At 53.3% G+C, this 16,517-nt stretch overlaps 1 protein-coding gene across 3 annotated transcripts in view; it reads right to left on the bottom strand.

Annotated features, from left to right (window-relative positions):
• The window catches only part of CHST3 (carbohydrate sulfotransferase 3), a 33,303-nt gene extending 23,800 nt beyond the window's left edge, over window positions 1-9,503 (bottom strand). For 2 of the 3 annotated variants that reach the window (XR_004278559.1, XM_032312547.1), the window contains exon 1: window positions 8,422-8,908. The gene's annotated coding sequence lies outside the window, so the exon portion shown is untranslated. Of the gene's footprint in view, window positions 1-8,421; window positions 8,909-9,356 lie in introns of those variants that run through there. The other variant, XM_032312549.1, reaches the window with a different exon arrangement.
• Between the last annotated feature and the right edge of the window lie 7,014 nt (window positions 9,504-16,517).

The raw sequence follows: 16,517 nt of genomic DNA, 5'->3' as shown, positions 1-16,517 counted from the left end.
AGAGGGCAAGAGAGCCAGACTGGCAGGTAGGCGGCAGACCATGAGGTCATGCTTTCCCAGAATGACTCAGTAGTGCCCCTAGGCTGTAAATGGTGAGCTGTGCGCTGTGGCCTCAAGGCTTCCCTGTCTCCGTGCCACCCCTGCCCTCCCTGTGGCTTGCAAGGGTATCTCTCCTTCCCCATCCTCTCCTGTCCCCCCCTTTCCCCAGGGGCCCATGACTACAGCATCAGGGCAATTGCTCCGGGCTGTGACCCCCATGCTGCCTTTGTCATGTCTCTCCAATCTCCACACGGACAGAGTAAACTGCCAGACAGACTTGGATTTCGTTACTGCCTCCGACTTCTCCCAGCCAAGTGATCTAGGGTGAGTCAACCTGCCTCTCTGAACCTCAGTTTCCTCATCTGGAAAATGGACACATGGCTAACAACCTTGCTGGGCTGTACGGGTCTTAGTGAGACGGTCTGTAACTACTTGGCACGAAGTAGGCGCTTAGCAAATGGAAAGTACGCCATTCTAGGGCCTCGATGATCTGACCTCAGTTGACTTCTCTAGCGGCATTTACTTAAAAAATAAGAAAAAATAGCTCATTCTTCTCAATGTTTACTGTACGCGAGTCACTGCTCTGAACACTTGTATAGGGACACATTTTATTTTCCGATTACCCCCATGTGATAGGTACTGTTACATCTCCATTTTACAGCTGAGAAAGCTGAGGAACAGAGAGATGAAGCACTTTGACCATGGTCACACAGGAGGTGAGAAGCAGGGCTCCCCTTCTCTTGCCAGCAGCCCACCTGTGTGGGCTCATCACAGCTGGACCTGAAGGTCGTTATCTTTACCCAAGTCTCCTCTCCCCTTCCAGCGTTGGGGGCACCTTCTGCCACCCCCAGGCCACCCTGCACAGTGTCGGGCGAGGCCCAGGCTGAAGCACCTAATGTGTGCTCCCTGGGTGGTGGGGAGGCGAATCTAGCACTCGGGGGGAACCCCCTACTTCTGCAAGAACATCTTGAGGGCTGCAGCTAGAACCAGCCCCAGCAGGCAGCGTGCCTCCTGGGCTTCCTCTTCTCTGCTGGAAGGCCTACATTGTCTGGGGGGCAGGTCTGAACCCTGGAGGAGCTGGAGGGGCTGGAAAGACATCCTTCCATAAGGGGACAGACCTGAGAACCACTTGCTGATGGGGTTGAGCAGTGGAGCACCCACCACCCCACCTAATTCAAAGGCGCCTCCAGGAGGGTTTCAGGCCCATTGTCAGGACCCTAGCCCAGCCCAGCACATAGGATAATGCCTGCAACAGGTCATGTGCCCAGGGTCCCACTCTCCTGTTTCCACCCAGTCCCACACAAAGCCTCTGGTCCACATCAGCTGCTTCCTCCAACTTGCACGACTCCCCCTACCTTGCCCAGACTCCGATCTCTCCCCCACCACCCTGGGAGAATGGATACTGTCCTATCCTGCGTGGTGAAGCTTCGTGTCCCATCTGTTGCTCTCGGTTCCACAGTCAGGTGGGGACTCAGGGGGGACACCAAGGGGAGCAAGACAGATGCTGTTCTCACAGAGCTCACTACCCGCAGGAGACCATAGACCATGAAAGCAGCCATGGCCACACTGTGCAGTGTGGTATAATGAGAGGAGGGTGCAGGCGGCCACAGGGAGGGCTGCTGACCTAGGCTTCTAGAGGGGACACTCAAGCGGAGGCCAGAGGCTGAATGGGAGCTGGCCACAAGGAAGGAAGGAGAGGCTGGAGAGGCTACAGAGAGCAGGATGCCTGCGTCTGGGGAATGAGGACAGTATGGAACAGGGAACAGTGCAGACAAGGGGAAGGGAGGCTGGGCCATGTGATCCACATCACAGGGCCCGTGGAAGCCACCGGCACCCAGAGCAGCTCAGCAGCTACTCCAGGATGGGGGTCTGTCTTGCTGGAACACCCCTAACCTGCCAGCTCCTCCTTGCCAGTTTAAATCTCTTTCCCTGCCATCTGTGCCACTTCCTGAGCCCAGGTCATTGCCAAGGGGAAGCAGCCATCAGCCGATGGTCGGCCTTGCAGAAGAGGCCCTCCTACCATCAGGAGTGCTCTGTGCAAGTGGGGGTGGGCCGGGGGCTAGAACTTCCACCACAGGGCCCTCAAAGGGCTGTGGCGACCCCGGAAGCCAGCCTCCCCTGAGCCGCCAGGTCAGAAAGCAGCAGTCTGGCCCGGCCCGTGATGAAGTGACTGTCCTCTCAGGCTGCAGCTCTGGCAGTGTGGCTCACACATGGCGGGGCTCGTAGCGTGGCTCCGCTCTGCTCACACCAGTCGAGGGATGCAGGCCACCTCTCCTGTTTATGGGCTTCTGGGCACCTGTCTGCGAAATGGCAATCCCAGGGTGCCTCCCCCACGAGCTTCCTGTTGAGAACCATGCGAGTGCAGGCCGGGGAGGCCTGAAGGGTACAGTCCCCGTCGGGCTTCCTGTGTACTGGACCGCTAGGCACCTGCACCACACCTGCACCACAGAGGGCAGGAGGAACGTGTGGAAAGCAAACAGCTCTTCTCAGATAAAAAACAGCCCCAGTGACGGGCCTGACCTTCCCGGTCACGGGTGTTTCAGTTCTTCATTCTGCCCCACAGACCGAGGCTGACTTCCCCTTCCTCACAGGGGCTAGGTTTCTATCTCGGGCCTCTTCAGGTAGGTCTGTCCTTGACCCTGCAGTGATGAGCCCCGGGCTGTGTCCAGAGCAGAGCCAGGCCCCCATGGCCCAACTCACGTGCCTTAGGCCTGATGCGAGTTGTGAAATGCCTTGCTGAAAATTGGTGCCGTCTCAGCCAGGGGGCGGCCAAGTCTGTTTTCAAAATATTTCCTCAGATAGCGCTGCTTTGGCTCAGACCCCTCAGCACCTTCCAGAATCCTGCAGATGGTGAGGCAGCTGGAGGAAAGGGAGGAGAGTGGGGAAAAAGAGTGGGGGAGGCCTGAGGCAGCACGTCAGGTGGCTGCGTGGGCTCTCACCGGCGTTGGGCGAGTGTGAACAGGCACTCACAAACGCAGGAAGGGAAGCAAGTCCGCCTGGAGAGGGGGGGCTTTCAAATGGAGAAGCTGTAGAGCCTTCTTCTGAACCAGAACCTCCCTCAGAAGCCTGGTGTGTACAACACACCAGGTGGGGAGAGGCCTGGAGCCTCCTCCCCTCAGGCCTCTGAAGGGTCCCCACTGCATTCTGGGGCTCCGTGGAACCTAGTCTGAAAACCCCTGCTGCTAAAGGAATCTCCACCCTTTCCGGGGGTGTTAGTACCAACGCCGTTTTAAAATAATGAGCTTTCTGAGGGAGCATGAAATTATTTTCCTCATAAATTCTAGTTTGAGTCCAGTACAGCAAATGGCACACATTCTGAGAATCAGGGCTCCAAAAGTACATACAATGGTTTTGATTCCACTCACTGACAAGTCTGTGGGTACCTCTCTGAGAAGTCTTGTGAACTTGAGTCTGAGTATCTGGGGCAGAGGTTGTGGTGAATCATACTTTAACACTGGCCTAGTTCTCCGTACACTTCTAAACTCCTCACATATTATCAATTCATTGACAGCCCTATTACCTATGACCTATTACTGATTAAGAAACTAAGGCCCAGAGAGGTTAAGTAACTAGCCCAAGGTCACAAGCTACTAAGCAGAACTGTAAGCATTCCGGCTTTAGGATATGTGCTCTTAACCATTACTAATTTGGGATGATTATGTTGCACCTACAAATGTTTTGGTATATAATGTGCCCAGGTATTTACTGAAATATCTGTGGGTGGTGTACCTATCTGTGTGTGTGTGTGTGTGTTTGTGTGTGTGTGTGTTTCAGCCTGTGATAATGTCATGGCCTTTGAGTATGTGGTATGCAGCTTCTCTCCCCCCAGGGTGCAAGTTACAGGGCTCACCCCAATTCTCTCTCAGCAGCCTGGCAGCAGCATGACAACCAAATGCCCCCCAAGCTTCCCGGCCAGAGGCAGGACCCAGAGCCTCCCAGCAGTGTCTGCTCCCCAGATCCCGGAGGTTCCAGTTTGCCAACCCAGCTCGGTACAGTCCCATGCAATGGAAAGGCCCCTCAGCCATTTCTGCGTCCCAGTCAGGAACTCCCCCCACCCAGAGCCCTGGTTCTCCCTTTTCACCAGACGCTGCTGGGTTTTACAGTGGGTCAACTAAATGCACTGGAGTTATTAAGTGATCATGAATTTGCTTCCTACCCCTATAGACATAGCAACTTACACCGGTGCTCGAGCTCCTTGAAACCTCTGGTGTGAACTTACACTACCAGCACCCTAAGCTGATAGGGCCTAATCTGATATGACTCCAGCCATAAGCAAAGAACCTTAACATTCAAGTTAGTCCCCAAAACCTTTCAAGGTAAATGTACGGGTTTGAAGGGTTTCTTCACATGTGAGCCCCACCTTTTGTGGGGAGGGGTGCACAAGAGGGGAGAATTAGCTTTGGTCCATCTACTCTAGACATTTAAGACACAAAACTTCATCAGGTGCCACAAAACTGGAAAAAGCCCCATCATTCTCTACCACCAAAGTCCAACTCACCCACCGGGAGACCACCCTCCGCCTCGCTGAGTGGAACCGACGCCAGGAGACTTTCAGATGGAGCAGGGCTGAGTGGGCCCTGTAGGCGCCCTTTCCTCCCTCATGTTCCTCCTGGTCCCCACAGCTCACGCGCCAACCTCTCTCAGCACAAGGACAGGCCAGCAGTCTGCTTCCCTGACTTTTGAGGCTCCCAAGTCAAGGAGGGGCTGGACAGGGAGAGGGGAGGGAGGGGGGAGCTGGTGAAAGCAGTCAGTGAGCCAGGTGCAACCATGGGAGGCCAACACAGAGCTTCCCAGGCTGGCCTCTGGGAGGGCTGTTTACTTGTGGTATTCAGGAGATGCTCAACTGGGAACTGGCTTATTTACTTTCCACACTTTCCTCCAAATCCTTTTCAGAGTCCTCTAGAACCCCAGTGATAAATGTCTCAGGGCCCAGAGAAACCCACAGACCTGTAGCACACAGCCATCCTTGTGGAGCAAGTGGGGGAGGGGGCGGGTAGGGGAAATGTGGAGGGGAGAGGCAAGATGGGGAGGAATGAGGGTGCCGTTGCCTGCCTGCCTCCTCTCTCCATGGCGGTGCATAAGCGTGGGGGGAGCAACCGGCCAGATTTGGGGCAACGGAACCCAAGACTGAATGTGTCTACCTCCAGCACGAACACACTGTCCGGCAGGCCAGGGACCACCCCACCCCCAGCCGTGGAAGCCACATGCTCAGGCAGAACAAGCAGCATTCTATCTCGTATTTAGTCATCAGAGAAGAGATGACATTTCTTACTCTGTTTAAGGAATGAAACGCAGAGCTGTTTTCTTTTCATGACAGGCAGAGACCTCTGTGAGGCTTTCCTCATGGCGAGGATTCCCTTGGCTCCCCTGCTTTACGACTTCCCAGCAGAGGCGCTCGCCCACAGCCCCTCCCTGGGCTTCACCCATCCCCTGACCATGGTCCCCAAGTATGTTCATGTCTCAGATGCTGGGACAGAGCCAGGGTACAAAGATGAGCACCCCCTGTCCCTGGCAGCTTCTCTCCACACCCAGTCTCCCAACTTCTACCCTGGCCAGCATGACCACTCAGCAGTGGAGGCAGGAGAGGGTTCTAATACCTACAGCTCAGCTCGGTCAATGTTCTTGGACTCCCCAACGTGGGCTTCCTGGGGAAGGTGCACAGGGCCTGCTGGGTAGTGGTCAAGCTCTGCTCCTTATTTAAGGTTACATTTTTCCTGTGTATAGACACCTTGGGCAGAGCCATGAGAGGCACCCCTCTTGGCCCTTTTGGGGTATAGAGTACCAACCAGACTGAGGACAGTCACCCCTAAGCGCCTGCAGGGGTGCCTGGAGGCAGCACAGCCTGCAGTTCCGTAGCTTCGTGACCTGGGCATCCACTGCATCTCTCTGAGCCTCATGTCTGCATCTGTAAAGTGGGGACAGTGACTGCTGTCCCTCTATGGGACATGTTATCACCGCCACCCCAGCTCTGCCCCACCCATCTCTCTGGGGACCAGAAACCGCCCCTGGGCACGCAGCAGGCATGGGAAGGACAGCCACTACATGTTCCTTTACGTTCACCAGGCAGGAGGTGGCAGTGAGGGCTGATTTCCCTGTCGGACAGATTTCCACTCTGGTCAGGGTCCAAGAAAGAAGGAATATAATAAGCCATTTGAGAATGTCTGCCTGGCCGTTTCTCACAAACCCAAACTTATCACTTATATGGTCACAAGTGGCAGCTTTGTCCCCACTTCTCCACTAAGCAGCAAATCATCTCTCACTGAAATTACTAAAGTATCTCCCTCTAGTCACTTCTGAATCTCTTGTCATTTCCAGACTCCAGTCCTACATGGAAGGTTCTAGCAGCCCAGAGCCACCCAGATTTTGATTTCCTGTGGCCCATGGTATAACCCAGTCTGGGCAGAGTGTGTGGAAAAAGGACTTCAGTCAGAGGCCCCAGGACCATGTTAGTAAGTAGCCCATGTTGCTTCTTTGTTGTCATGGAGAACCAGTAGGGACCATAGAGACAGCCTGGCATGGTGGAGACAGCCTGAGTTCCAGAATCAGGCTGTCCAGGTTCAAATCCCAGCTTTGTTCCTCATCAGCTGTGTGACTTTGAAAAAATTACTTAACTTTTCTGAGCCTCAGTTTCCTAATTTGCAAAAGAAGGATAAAACGCTAACTTCATAGGGATGTAGGGCTCAATGAGACAATGTACACAGAGGTCTTGATTCACAGAAGACACAAGGCAGGAAGGTGATACAGGGAAGGACTGGCTGCAGCATTCCACCTGAAATTGGAGACAGCCAAGTCCTGGTCACTCCTGTCTCTCATCTGGGGCCACAGTTCTGGTGCTGCCCATATGCTTTGCTAATTTCAGCACCGAGACCACAAAGGGGCAGAGGAATGATACATTTCCTTGTGATTCCATGGCCAGGTTGTCCCATATTCTTGCATGCTCTCAATCCCATGGCAGCAGGGAATCTCTCCCCCAGAGAGATTCTAATCCCAGTTCCAGGAACATGACATGTTTCAGCTCCTCTGGGAAACTCACACCAGCTGGCATGAAGGAAAACACCCTATGCTCAGTGACTACCCCTCCACCTGCTGCCACTGCAGAGCCAAGCCCCTGCTGCTGGAGGACACAGCTCCTAGACCCTTCATGAGACCCATTTCCAGCCAGGCCAGCAGGAGCCAGGAAGAAAACACCAAACACCATCCTCTGCTTAGCCAGATGTACACATGGAGACATTCCTACTGCGCCTCTTAATAGGAAGCACAGGCCAATGATGAGATTCAAGTCCCCAGCACCAGCCCACATGGCACTGTGAACACGCTGCCTGGGCCACATCTCCAGACAAATCAGGCAGGGCTCCCTGGGACCACTCAGGGCCCCTTCCTCTGCAGGAAGGCCGATTCCAAGCCAGCTGAGGCCACCAGGCCAAGGCATCTGAAAGCAAACGCATCTTCAGACGCAGTGAAAATAGCGCTTCTGCACTGCCCTGGTTTCCTCCTGACCTTAGGAGTCTTCAACATCCCCCACCCCGTGTATACACACACACAGACATCCAGGGCTGGAATCTCTGCAGGTCCTCCTGGAGGTCCTCTGAGGAAGTATATCCGAAGGGGGGCTGGTGGTCTGTGCACTTTCCTTGGCAAGCCCTGTCACTGCCACCACCCAGCTGTCCTGCGCTGAGCAGCACCGGCCTGCAGCCTTTCCCATTCTGCTCACAGAGCTCAGCACGCTAGGTCCCGAGTTTGTGAATCACTCCCCCCTCTCTCCCGGCCTCGCCTCCGGAAGGGCTGCGCACACCCAGACACATCACCAAGACACCGAGTTTCCACACCGGACTCGCTGCTGATGAACCCCCGAGATCCGACTGCAGTATCCGCTTTCCCCTCCCCACTTTCAGCCTCGGGGTTGCCGGCCGCGACTTTCAAAGACAAGACAGCCCCTCCCCCGGCCCATAGCATTTTGGGGGCTCCTCACTGGGGGGCTGTAAGGGGCACTAAACAAAGACCGTGGATTTATCTGCGGGCAGGAGGGCATGCTTGGTCTCAAGATCCAAACCCCGGCGCCCCCCGAGTTGTACATTTCGGCCTGCAGCGTGTGCCGGGTCGGCGTGGCGTGTGCTCCCAGCGCGAGCGCCGTATGTCTGTGGCTTGAATGATGAGCTGCGAGTACCTGGCAACTGTGAATCTGAGTGCGGGCTGGGTCTAGGGGTCGCGGGGGCCTGCGTGGAGTTTCCCCTGAGCCGGGAACTCCCTCTCCCACGCTCCCTTTCGGCCCCTCTTCCTTCAAAGTTTGGCGGGCCGCCCAGACGGGGAAGATTTGGGGGCGCACGGCTGGGCGGCCTTGCCCGGGCCTCGGAGGCGATTCCGGGACGCCGGCGCCCTACTTACCCCGGCCGCCGAGCCTCCTCCGGCGGGGGCGGATCCGACTGTCCGCGGCTGGGGTCCGGCGCCGGCAGCATCCGCTCGCAACTTTGCCCTTCTTTGCGCAGGACGCGGCAGAAGAGGCTCGGTCGCTCCGATCCCTCGCGGCCCGGGCTCTGCGCCCTCCCCGGAGGCGGTGGCGGCGGCTGGGAGGGAGGGAGGCGCGGCCCGGCCGGTTCGCACGCCGAGCGGGAAGCGGCGCCAGGCGGGCGCCGTCCTGCGCAGCGAGCGAGCGAGCGGTCCTGCCTGGCGCCCTCCCCACTCGGGCCCGAGTCGGCGAGCGGCCGGCGGCGGCGGCGGCGGATTCCTGAACCGCGTCCAAGGCGCCGGGGTAGCCCTCCTCCTCCTCCTCTCTTTCCTCTCCCCACCCAGCTCCCAGCACAGCGCGCCCGGCAACTTGGGAACCGTTGGCGAAGTTGGCTCCGCTCGGGCTGCGCGCCGGCCGGGCCTCTGGGTGGAAGGAGGGGAGGAGAGGGAGGAGCTGAGGGGGAAGGAAGGGGGGCCCGCCCCCGCCCCCGGGGAGCCGCGCGCTCCAGGACCCCTCTGTGGGCCTTTGTTCCGGGTGCTGCACCGCCGCCCACCTCCCCGGGGATTCGCTGGGGGGCCGCTCAGATCTCCCACCCCCTCCAAGAGAGGGTGGGAGGAGCTCCGGTCCCGGGGTGGGTAGGTGGGGGGAGAGACGGCGTGGAGATCCGCGCGGCTTCCCCCTGCCAGAGCCTCCCAAGCCATTACCGGCCTGCCATCCTGTCTCCCCAGAGACATCCCTCTGGCTGCGCTGGTTCTCGACCCAGAGCGGGGTTGGGGAAAGGGGTGGGGGGGGAGTCCAAGTGATGGTCCTCCAGGGCTCTTAAAGACCAGAGCACACCGTCTCTGGGCGGTCACCGGTCGCCCACCTGCCTTACCGCCTTCTCGCGCGGCTCCAGTCAAGTGTTCCCTTAGTGCGACTCCAGGGAAGCCAGAAGGAAGTGGGGTCCTCGCGGGCCAGCCAGGGCGGCTTCGCCTTATCTTCCCACCCTTCTGGGCAGCTGGCGTCTCAGGCGGAGGGTGGGGTGGGTGCTGCTGGCCCACAAGCGGGGACGGGTTGCCTCCCACAAGTGGGGCAGTGCCCAGCTAGGCGGCTCGGGCTCATGGGGACAAGGCCAACTTCACCAGGAGCCTGGCGAAGTGCTGGGAATTGAAAGACAGAGACTGCCAGTTTGCTGCGGGAATACTGTGGTGCCCTGGGCTCAGGGGGCTTTGATACACAGGCTGGAGGCTTTTCTTCTGGAGTCACTCAGCACTTAGCGCCATGGGCTAATTCAGGCCTCTTGAAGACAGTGGTCCTGGCATTTAATGGGATAGTATAGGGTTCAGAACAGTAAGTTATTTCCTATAAAGGAGAAATCGGAAAACCCCAAAAGGCGAAAGCCTCAACACCTGCACTTTCCCTGCCCTGTCATTTTCAGCATTTGTAGGAAAGAAACCCAAGCAGAACAGAATAGAGCACCACCCAGACTTTTCCCCAGGGGAGAGTCCTCACAGGTGGGGGAAGTCAGAGGTCCCTGTTCATTATCTGGGTTGGGACCAGCCCAAGCTGTCCTGCCCCCCTCCCCCACCACCCAGGACTGTGGGCTGGAAGGGACTGGGGAAAATTGCTCCAGATCGTGAAGTGAGACCTGGGTGTCTCTTCTGGCAGAAACACCCAACTGGGTGCTGCAGTTATATTATTAGCAGTTCTGTGGCCAGCCAAAGAAATTTGGTGAGAACTGAGACCTTAAGTCCCCTCCTGGGTGAGCATCCTGAGGCCCTCACCACATAGCCAGCAGCTTTGGCTGCTCCCGCCTCATCCACACGATGCAGGCCTCTGCTTTAGAATCAGTCTGCATGCCCTCCAACCTGGCTGGGTTCTCCAGACCCCATCATCTCTTCTCTGAAGGGAGGGCCTCTCTGGAGCCTCACAGATCTTTCAAGAAGCTATATTTAACTGTGCCTGCTGGCCTTGTAAGGGAGGTCTTCTGGTCAGCCACATGGAATCTGGGCTTTCATTGCTGGAACTTTTTAAGTGCTTCAGGGGATACAAAGGATGAAACCTAGGACTCTGTCAGCCCCAGATTATAGAGCAGGGACGGTGCTACTGAGGGAGGGGTGGGGAGGAGGAGCACAAGCGGCCCGTGTGAAATTCCTGTATTCACCCAATACTTATGGAGCATGTATTGGATACGGGGGCCCACAGACGTAGACAAGCTTTAGTCCCACCTCTCGTCCAGAGAAGACAGAAGTATGTCTCAATAAATACTAGTGATACAATGTGCTATGCAAGGGGAGGCTGGGTCCGGGGTAAGGGAGTGGGTGTCCAGAACAAGACCAGAGGCTTGCACAGCTCTGGGGGCCCCAGGCAGATGGAATGTTATATGACTGTTGGCCCCTGGAGTGGTTCAGGCCTGCAGCCTTATTCTTGGAGCCAAAGACCCCAGGCTTGGGCTTCAGAGATGGACTGGAGTTCTGCAGGCAGATGAGAAGGGGGAGATGGGACAGGGCTTTCTAAGTGATGGGACCAGCAGTTCAAAGAAACAGGTTCCTTTGGGCTGGCATAACAGCCAGCACCCGCCTGGGGCCTTCAGTTGAGGGTAGCTTGGTTGCAAATGAGAGGGGGAGGGTCAAGTCCTGACAGGACATGGGGATTTTCATCCTAAAAGAGTTTCCAGGCTCAACTTCTTCCCACAATTGCTCTGCCAAGAGGTTTGGTCTCATTTTTATTGTTTGGTTTGGTTTTGTGTTATACTGTTTTGTTTACCCTGTTTGAAAAATTGAACAATTTCACCCTGTTGAAAAAAGAACTTTCCAGGCCAGAGGCAGAATGGCAGAGTGGGTGAGAATGTAGGAGCCTGAGTACCATTTGAATTTATCCAAGTTAAGATCACTAATCATGGGACCGGCCAGCATCACGTGTCTCCCCATATGCTACACTGGGAAGCTTACAGTGTCAAATATGAAATATTCCTGCCCAAAATGATGCACCATCTGAATCTGATCATGAGAACACAGTGGACAAACTCAAACTGAGGGACATTGACAAAAGAGCTGGGCTGTCATGTTTTAAAACTGTCAAAGACAAAGAAAACGACTAAGCCACTCCGGATTAGAAGAGACAGAGGGATGTGGGCACTGCGGTAGGTAGGCTTCTCAGACCGCCCCCAACAACCCCTCCTCCAGATGTCCACTCCTTTCTCCTTGAGGACATCTGGACCTGGCCACTTGCTTCTAAGGAATACAGCAGAGCAAAGATGACAGCATTGCATTTCTGGATTACAAAAGATCATAATTCAGGTGACAAGAGACGGACTTCCATCTTGCTACATTCTCTCTGGTTCTTCTCAGCCTTCTTGAATTCAGAGCTGCCCTGTGGAGAGCCCCTGGTGACAAGGCACTGAGGTCCTCGGGCCAGCAGTGTGCGACGACCTGAATTCTGTCAAACATCTTCTGAATGAACCTTGGAGTGGATCCCATCCCTGTGGAACCCTGCGACGGAACCCTGGCCAACACCTTGATCGAGGGATCCTGAGTGAAGGAGCTAAACCCTATCCAGGTTCTTGATCCACAGAAATTAAGGGATGATCGGAATGGTTGTTTTAAGCCACGAAGCTTTGGAGTGACTTGTCATGCAGCTACATATAACTGATACAGCCACTAAGTATGATGCATAATTCTGGAACTGAAAAAAAAAATGCCACGAAGGACATTATTTTGATAATTGAGAAAGTATGAGTGGGGGTCAAGTGATGGCTAATATTGTGTCCGTGGTGTATTTCCTGCGTGTGATGACTGCACACTGTTCTGTAAGGTGACGTGTGGTTCATTAGAGATACACACCCGACCATTTAGGGTCATGATTTCTGCTGCTTCCTCTCAAGTGTTCAGAAAAACTAAAGAAAAATAAACATTAGGGAGGGCAGAAATTGAGAATTGGGAACCAAGAGCAGAAATCCAGTCTGCCTCAGGTGACCAGGCCCATGTCTTGTCCTCAGGAAGCTCACAGTCTAGTGGGAAGGACTCCTGGAGACACAGTTACAGAGCAGTAAGCGTGCAAGGAGGAGGCGCAGGTGGGTGGCATCGCAGTGTGTGTGTGTGTGTGTGTGTGTGTGTGTGAATGCACACCCATGTTATGAAAAATGCAGGTGGGTCCCCCCCAACAGCTATACATTTAGAAGATATTCTAGAGAAGATGCCTGAGGTAAATGTGACAGGAGAAAATAAACAGCAGCTCTTGGCTGAAATAGAAGTGGTCAGGGAAGTAGGGAGGGCATCCTGGGCGGTCATGATTGTGTGAAACAGGGACACCGAGAGGCAGTTTGTTGTCTCCAGAGCACCTGGGGGAAAGAGTGGGTGTCAGGAGTTGATGAGAGGAGGACATAGGTGAGGCCCACCCATTGAGGGCCTTCATCAGGTGCCAGGTCCCTTCCCTTCGCTGCCAAGAGCGCTGCCCTCCTTTCCGCACTGTGCTCTCTGTCCTGGGGGATTGCCCTGTATTGCCCTGTATGGACTGCAGCCAAAGAAAGCCTCTATTTTTCTGGGATGATGGCGGAATGTAGAATGTCTCTTCCCAAATGCCCTCTTATGGACTGAAAACTGTTCTCCCCCAAATACATGTCTTGAAGTCCCGGCCCCCAAAGTGACTATATTTGGAGACAGGCCTTTAAGATGTAATTAAGGTTAAAGGAAGTTGTAAGGGTAGGGCTCTAATCTGAAGCGTCTCGTGTCTATAGAAGAGAAAGAGAGATCAGATCTCTCTCTCCCTCCACGGAGGAAAACCCCTGTGAGGACCCAGTGAGGAGGCCTTGATCTTGAGCTTCTAGCCTCTCAAACTGTGAGGAAATAAATTTCTGTTGTTTGAGTCACCCAGCCTGTGGTGTTTTAACATGATAGCTTGAATTAATATGCTATGCTGAACCCCCTCGCCTTAAAACAAAACAAAACAACAACAACAATGAAAGGCTAGGTTAAAAAAAAAATCAGAAGACCCACAGACAATATCTACCAAAAAAACTAGATGACAGGTTAAACCCACAAGCCCAAAATACAGGTGGGCTGGGAACAAGCCAGAAGCAGTTAGAAGCCCCATGGGTATTGGTATCTGTGTGGGAGGAAGCAGAAGGAGGGGCATCTCGCAGTCCCAGAAACAGGTAAACCCCCAGATCACCAAGTGGTGCTCAAAAGTATAGCGGACCTGTTCAGTAGTAGCTGAAACTGGAAAATAATCTGGCAGAATCCAGTTTGTGTGGGAGTGCCAGGGGACCGCTGCACCACGACGAGGGACAGTGCTGGAACCTTCTGGGCCCTGTCAACTCACTCTTGCTTCCCTTATAAACTCTCAAAACTAATAGACTGAAGCTCTTCCATGATCAAGACTCTCACTGCGACTTGTGGAATCCAAAGTGATCAGGACAGGCCTGCTAAGAGACAAAGAAAGAGAAGCTTCAGGGGAGAGTGGGATTGGAGGGTGGAGGGTGGAGGGTTCTCAGAAAGTACAAAGCCACATGTGAGAGAGAATGTGTGTATGTGTAATCATTGAGGCAGATTTTATTTTTCAATGATGGCTGCAAAAATTATCTCTTCTTGACATTCGTCTTATTAAATGGTGGGACCTATTCCCCTGATGGGAACTCCGTGACCAGCTTGACCACCAGAGTACAGTGGACATAAAGGCCATGTGATTTCCAAGACTGTTCACATGTCATGTGCGTCTTCCTTTTTTCTTAAGATGGTCATGCCTGGGGGGGCCTGGGTGGCTCAGTCGGTTAAGTGTCTGCCTTCAGCTCAGGTCATGAACCTGGAGTCCTGGGATCGAGGCCTGTATCGGGCTCCCTGCTCAGCAGGGAGTCTGCTGCTCCCTCTCCACTGTTCATGCTCACTCTCTCTCTCCCAAATAAATAAATAAAATCTTAAAAAAAAGAAAAAAAATATATATATATGGTTGCACTTGGAAGTCAACCGCCATGCCGTGAGGAAGCCCAACGAGGCGCATGTGTGTATTCTACAAGACAGCCAGCAGTCCACCATCAGACACATGAGTGAGGAGCCTTCAGATGGCCCCAGCCCCTAGCTGTCATGTCACCTGCATGCCGTCTTCCTGCTGAGCCACCAAGCATCAAAATGCAGAGACACGCCATCCTCATTGTACTTTTCCTGACTGTCTGAGCCCTGGAAGCTGGGAACACAATCATGGTTATTGTTTGATACAGTACATCTGGGGTGGCTTGTTATGCAGCAGTAACAATTAGGACAATCACACTGTAGACTCAACAGAATTTGAAGCTCAAGAGCCATGAAGGTAGAAAACTATCCTTACTCACCCATGTCTCCTAAAAGTGCTGGAAAGAAACTAGACCGATTCCTTACAGCACACACAAAAATAGACTCAAAATGGATGAAAGACCTCCGGATGTAAGACCTCCAGCAAAATCCTTGAGAACATATGCAGAAACCTCTTTGACCTCAGCCGCAGCAACTTCTTCCTAGAAACATCGCCAAAGGCAAGGGAAGCAAGGGCAAAAAGGAACTATTGGGACTTCATCAAGATAAAAAGCTTTTGCACAACAAAAGAGTCAACAAAACCAAAAGACAACCCACTGAATGGGAGAAGGTATTTGCAAATGACATATCAGATAAAGGGCTAGTATTCAAAATCTATAAAGAACTTATCACACTCAACACCCAAAGAACAAATAATCCAATCAAGAAATGGGCAGAGGACACGAACAGACATTTCTGCAAGGACATTCAGATGGCCAACAGACACATGAAAAAGTGTTCAACATAACTCGGCATCAGGGAAATACAAATCAAAACCACAGTGAGATACCACCTCACACCAGTCAGAATGGCTAAAATTAACCAGTTAGGAAAAGACAGTCATTGGCAAGGATGCAGAGAAAGGGGGACCCTCGTATACTGTTGGTGGGAATGCAAGCTGGTGCAGCCACTCTGGAAAACAGCTTGGAGTTTCCTCAAAAAGTTGAAAATAGAGCTACCCTATGACCCAGCAATTGCACTACTGGGTAATTACCCTAAAGATACAAATGTAGTGATCTGAAGGGACCCATGCACCCCAATGTTTATAGCAGCAATGTCCACAATAGCCAAACTATGGAAAGAACCTAGATGTCCATCAACAGATGAATGGTTTAAGAAGATGTGGTAGAGGCGCACATGGGTGACAACTGCAGGCTCAGTCATTTAGTGTCTGTTTTCACCTCAGGTCATAATCCCAGGATCCTGGGATCAAGCCCCACATTGGGCTCCCTGATCAGCGGGAAGCCTGCTTCTCACTCTTCTGCTCCCGCAACTTGTGTTCCCTCTCTCTGTCAAATAAATAAATTTTTTAAAAATATATTTTTAAAGATTTTATTTATTTACTTGGCAGACGGAGATCACAAGTAGGCAGAGAAGCAGACAGAGAGAGAGGAGGAAGCAGGCTCCCCGCTGAGCAGAGCCCGATGCAGGGCTCCATCCCAGAACTCTGGGATCATAACCTGAGCGGAAGGCAGAGGCTTTAACCCACGGAGCCACCCAGGTGTCCCATCAAATAAATAATTTTTAAAAATCTTTTCAAAAATCATTAAAAAAAGAATATGTGAGATTTTTTACACATACCATGTGTGTGTGTGTGTGTGTGTGTGTATAATGGAATGCTATGCGGCCATCAAAAATCCTGAAATCTTGCCATTTGGAATGATGTGGATGGAACTAGAGAGTATTATGCTAAGCAAAATAAATTGATCAGAGAAAGACAGTTATCATATGATGACTCTGATATGAGGAATTGGAGAAACAAGACAGGGGATCATAGGGGAAGGGAGGGAAAAATGAAACAAGATGAAACCAGAGAGGGAGACAAACCATAGGAGAATCTTAATCTCAGGAAACAAACTGAGGTTTGCTGGAGGAGAGGGAGTGGAGGGTGGGAAGGGAGGGCTGGGGTGGCTGGGTGATGGACACTGGGGAGGGCATGTGCTATGGGGAGTGCTGTGAATTGTGTAAGACTGATGAACCACAGACCTGTACCCCTTAAACAAATAATACGTTAT

Source organism: Mustela erminea, chromosome 14 (genome assembly GCF_009829155.1).
Source record: "Mustela erminea isolate mMusErm1 chromosome 14, mMusErm1.Pri, whole genome shotgun sequence".
Classification (NCBI taxonomy): domain Eukaryota; kingdom Metazoa; phylum Chordata; class Mammalia; order Carnivora; family Mustelidae; genus Mustela; species Mustela erminea.
The sequence above is the reverse complement of the archived record's forward strand: the minus strand, read 5'-3'. Positions and strand labels throughout refer to the sequence as shown.